The following is a 6,000-nucleotide window of genomic DNA, read 5'->3' on the forward strand; positions in this document are numbered from 1 at the left end:
AGTATTTTCCGACACAGCAAGCCTCAAGGTGTGAATGTGTCATTTTAAAAGCATTGGAATAAACAGAGAATGTCTGATAAACAAGCGCATATGAAGCTCGCTATCTAATTGTGATATTTTCTACAATTATAAGTCTGTTGTTTTATCTCTGTCCTGTTTCTAGATGTGTCAAATATGTTACTTAAAGTGGTCTATAAATACACCTGCTTTGACACGATTTGGCTCAAAATAACCTTATACAGAGAACAAATGTGCGGCTTTTATGTATTTCTGGTGTCTTGAAATCTGCAGCATCAAAGCTGAAAGCGGCGAATCTCTAAAGTGAAGGGCCTCGTGAGTCGAAGCCTCTTCTATTGCTTATTAGGTTTTGTCTGCAGATCTCGTCGTACAAGCAGAGGATGAATGGCAGGGGGAACACTGCTGGTAGCCGAGCGCAGACCACCACAAGCTGCCCTCTGTGTCTCCTCCACCAATATGAAGCGCCGTGGTGTTATGAGAACAGGATAGCTCTTGAGACGCTCGCCTTTCACTCCTGAGATGGTGCGTAAATAGAGCAGGAGCCGACAGATGGGCCTCAGCAAACTGGTCCCGTTGACCTTTCAACCCCACTGTCCATCACTCCCCTCGTCTCTATAAGAACATGCAGTGGAATTCCAAGGAGATTATCATCCTTTATGTCCCTTGGTTGGCTACCCATTGCGGGCGGTGAATATACAGAATACACCAGGAAACGCAGAGCACATTCCCAGGATCCTTGCACCGGAGCAGCAGGAACACAGTGTTCTGCTAATGTACTCGGTTACGTAAACGTTAAAGCACAAAATCATGCAATCTATTGTATGATTAAGTGCTTTGGGTATGATTATAACCTAGAAAATTTACATTTTTGTCCGTCTGAATTGCTGATCTGAAGTGATGTCTCACACATACCCACCCTATCCTACTATAGCCTGTGCACACACAAAGTTTGACTTCAGAAACCCACCTTTTTAGTCAAATTATTACGCCGTGGAGCTTAGGTTTGACGCACATCCAGCTCACTTCTGTCCTGCCGCTGTTTACCTGTTCACATCTTATGTATTGAGTGAGCAGTAATGAGAGAGTCGTCTGTCTGAGTGAGGGATTTGAACGAGTACAGTGAGACAGAAGAAAGAGGAGACTAGCAATTTGGAAAATTATCACTTGAGATTGCCTGAAGCAATACTTTTGTATATTCTTGTTCTTATTTTCAATCTGTTTCCTGGTAGAAGCAGGACCTGCCCAAGTTTCTAGGGAGTTAGAAGAAGCCAGGGAGCCTATTTCATTCATAATTTCCTCAGAATATTAGTTTGGCTTGATTTTTATTGTGGAACACTACACAAAGACTCTAGTTTTCACTTTGAAAACACATCTTATGAAAGATATTCAATGAGATTGAACAGAAATACAATATTCCTTCTGCAGTTTTTCCACACAGTTATGCTTGGGATTTGTTATGCAAGGACATGCATGGCCTTAAAGTTACAATTACTGTATATTACTGTTATTTTCATTCATGTTTTGTTTTCCTAAATTGGTCAAGAATGCATTTCATCTGGTCGTAGTTTAAATTGTATTTTGCTTTCTCAGCAAGTTTTTATAAGGAGTCAAATAAATAATCATCTTGGACAAAAGACTCATCACAAAGTTCTGGCTCTCTTGGGGAGTCCTGGGGCCGAGGTGTTGAACATGTTGGTTGCATGTCATCACCAAACTCTCCTACATCATTGCATGTCTGTTTCTTACTGTCTTGTTGGGACATAGAGGCAAAAATGGCCAAAACAATATACCTCCACGAACAGTCAACACTTTAACGCAATGGCTCCATGTTCTGTGCTTTTTCCAAAAGGTTGTATCTTTTTTTTGGCTCTGGAGTAAAGCAGTTTTCCAGTTCATGTGACTTGGACAATTGTGGTTTGGCCTCTTTAGAAATCAGGAAGTTGCCTCACTATGGCAATACACATATTAAAAGTTCTGCTGAAATGAACACTGCTACTAATACCACAACTTTGCATCCAACTCAGTGTGACCTAACTTGTGTAGCTGCTTTGCAAAATGAACAGTCCTTTTTTTCAGAGGTGCATCCGTTAATTAGTTGACCCTCTATGTATGTCAGCGAAGTAAACATTCGTGTAGCAAAGTTTAGGCTTCTGCTGATCCTTTGCATTCCTTGTTGAATTTTAATCTGCGAAACAATTCAGTATAAGCTGGTCAGGTCAGCATTGTTGGTTGTTTTCCATGCCAACTGCAAGGAATTAGACTGCTGGGAAATGAATGATTGATGCCGTTACATTGCACACTCATAACTTGCAGGTTGACTTTTTTTTTCCGAAACAGAAACGAGCGGCCGAACCGCGTTACAACCGTGGGCCGACTCAAGTGTACTTTCCCAACATTGCGCATCATGCGATATTTGCAGCGCTCATACTCATCCCCTCACTATCAATATTTTTCATGCACCCTCTCGGGAGGCGCATTCAATCACATAGTTTTGAAGGAAAGCACACTTACTTATATAACAATGCTGATTAACAGAACATTTCCCTTTTGTAGACGACCACAAAGAGCGACTCTTAGCGTCTCCGTGGCTATGTCACCACACAGCTTGGGCCCCATTCATGTTTTTCCCATGTTGCAATTTACTCACTGAATTAGGCTCGGACCAAAAAAAAGTGTTTCAGTCCCAATTATCATCTGGCAAGGAGAAGAGGCGGTCTGGGGTGGGGGGTGAGATACTTAAGCCTTTTCACTAGTGCTGCCTTGTTTCCCCTGTTCCTCTCCTTGAGAGAGTAATGTGTTTCCTCACACAAAAGGAGGATCTTCAGAGATATGCCAAGAGTCTGGAGAGTGTGTTTGCTGGACCTGTGAAGAGACCTCTTTAGGAGGCTTTGAGGACAATGGAGCATGGGCACCGGCCGTGGTTTACTTTGTCCACGCCAAGCATTTCACACGCACCCGGGGCAACAGCCGGTCTGAGCAAAGGCACAACATTAGTCTGAGTTATTGAAAAGGCCTTTTTCATCTTTGTCACCCAATCAGTGCAATGATCGCTCTGAGGGAGTTATGTTTGACCAACCTTTCTTCTTCTTCTTCTTTACTTCTTGAGACTCTCCACATTCTTTACTTACAAGCTACTTTTTGGTTTCATTCCTTCTTTTTTTAAAGTGAAATCTACTGTGTATATTTTCATTGATTATTGAATGTCAGGTACGTTTGGCATTGAGAGTAAGCTAAACCAAACTACTAACAGCAGGATGTTATTTTGCAGCTGCTTCCTGTGTGTGTTCAAGTAATCAAGAAGAGGGTGTGATGCAACAGTGTGTAAAATTAAAATAATCAACTCAAAAAGTAAAAGTATGGATGTAAATAATCCTGCAACGTATTTCTTTGTTTGTTTTCTGACATATTTGGAATGGTCAGTACACCTTAATCTAAATTGCAGGTTCAGAACATTAATGTTTAAATCTACATGTATTTGAATTGCACAGTAAGTTGCTATATGATTACATGTTGTACTACTTATTGTTTACTGAAATATGCTTTTGGTAACAAATACCCTCTGAATTTGAAGAGCATACTAACTTTGAAGAGGACCAAAAAGGGCCTTATGAATGATCTACAGCAGAATTAGAAGAGACACCCAATACATCTTCATTAGAGCTGAAGTTTCCCATCTCTCCTGCGCCTCCAGTCTCAGCCTGCTCCATTTGCTCCGTCACATTGTTCATATCTCAATAGCCGGGCTGTCGTTGCTATAGCAATAGGTGGAGCTGACGAGGGCCCAGGTTGCTCCTGATTTCAGTAAACGGTACCTTGCGGTGTCTTCAACAGTCTTGACAATATATATATTAGAGCGATGTTGGTGCGTGCGTGAGTGCAAACGATTGATTTCAGGGGGGCAAATATATTCAAATCACAGAGAATGTCCACCTTCCCCGTATGAATCTGTGCTTCACAAAACCAACATGCTCATTCAACTTATATTATTTCATATTAGTAGTAGCTGTAGTAGTAGTTATGCGGATATTATTAATAATAAATGATCCTTGTGTGTTTTTTGTTAAATAATTGAATTAATGACAGTTAAGACTTTGCTACGTCCATTTGGATTGCATCATCATGACTTTATATTATCCCAGCAGATAGAAATACAACGATTAGACAGAGAAAGATATTGTCCGTGCCCTTAGAAGTCAGCATATATTCGAGGGCAACAACGATACACCCGCCTGTGCATCAATCACCTGAGACGGCCCATAAATACTTTGTTATGGGCAAGAACCTGATAAACGGTGGCAACACAGCTCCTAAGAAAACACAGCCATACAAACCACAGACTCTGTTCAGCATTTCAACTAATGTTGTGTTAAATATTAATCTTGCACACTTTGAAAGCAGCATTCCTGTGAGATCTCAGTCGGGGCAACTTGCGGAATGCAACGTTAAGTCCTGAAACTGTACTTCCTGGCTTCCTGGTGATCAGAGGCAATGCTGGGAAGGCCCATAGATACCTTTTACCCTCCGTCTCTCAACAGGTGGCTCTCCCTTCCTGATCCCTAAATTACTGCTCTTCTGTGAGACCCTCCATAAGGGATGGGTTTGACAAATACGATTGCCGTTGCTGTATTCTCTCTTTGATTTAAGTCAACAAAAGCATCGTGACATTTGGACTTTGGCTCCCGAAGACCATTGAGTTCATGAGGTAAAGGTGTGACTGTATCCCGTACCCAAACAAATAACAGCCTAACCCATCACATGTTACAGGTCTTGAGCAAGCATGTGCAGGCGGTCTGCGGTAGTCCTTGTGAAATATCTTGATATAAGCTCCACTTGCCAGACCACATAATTAGCTTTTGACCTACATTTCTCCCTAAGCTTTTTGTGCATAAGCTGTAGGTCAGCTTCTCAGCGATTGTGACTTCGAGGAAAATCTTTATTCTTTGACCCGAACGGAAGAAGCCCAAGTCATTGACAAATGTCTCACAGTGTTTGCCAAACAACAAATGTAACCTTTTCACAAGTAACAGCTGTTTATGGTTGTGTTGCCTCAAAGCAAATTGAGAGGGCGTTTGTGCATGACTCACTTCAATTGTAAATTCTAAAAAGATAACTTCGTAACGTTGAAAATCCTCCTTTGATGATGTGATGGTGTGGGTGGACAGCTCCTTGAATGGCGCTCCAGTGTATGAAGCTTGGTTTGTAATTTATTGTCTGAATAAATATGTTCCTTTTAATACTGTGCATAACAAATCATAGAAAGAAAATGTAAAATAACACAACACAGCATGACAGATAATAACATGTAAAAAATGACGTAATATATTGTGCATGGCATAATGTGCCATTACATTAAAATAAAGACATTCCGTGACATGTCAAAATGTGATGAGAAAATGTGACATTAAAATCCATGACATTCCATTTCATGACAAAATAGCACACTATGCTTTACACACTCAATATGTTTATTATCGATCAACATACTTTTGTGAATAAACAGTAGTAAATGTGTTGTTAATTACAACGTCAGCCTCCTTGCTGGTTGGAGACGCGTAACCATGGTAACCCCTGCCAACCTCATATGACCAAACAATGATTTGTGAGCTGAACTTATTTTTATACTTACAGTGACGCGTTATTGACGATACAGAGCTCTACACCATTTCTTATGAAAGTTGCCGTCACCGCCGCATTGCATTGTGGGATATTTACGCCAACGGAGTGTCCAGTGTTTCGATACTTTAATATTTCACCTGAAATAGTATGCATATCAGGTACTACTGGTTTCGTACTGAGGGTTCTGATGCACTAAAAAGTAGAACAAACTGTTTTAGTTAAGTATGGAACTTTGGATGCAACCACATCCATCACATGACACAGTGTACACGTGACATCACATTCAATAACATCACACATCACACATAACATTTGAAGGCCTGATGTAATGTGAGATGGCATTGCATGGCATGACACAGTATTAAA

Source organism: Cyclopterus lumpus, chromosome 20 (assembly GCF_009769545.1).
Source record: "Cyclopterus lumpus isolate fCycLum1 chromosome 20, fCycLum1.pri, whole genome shotgun sequence".
In the NCBI taxonomy this organism is placed as follows: Eukaryota; Metazoa; Chordata; class Actinopteri; order Perciformes; family Cyclopteridae; genus Cyclopterus; species Cyclopterus lumpus.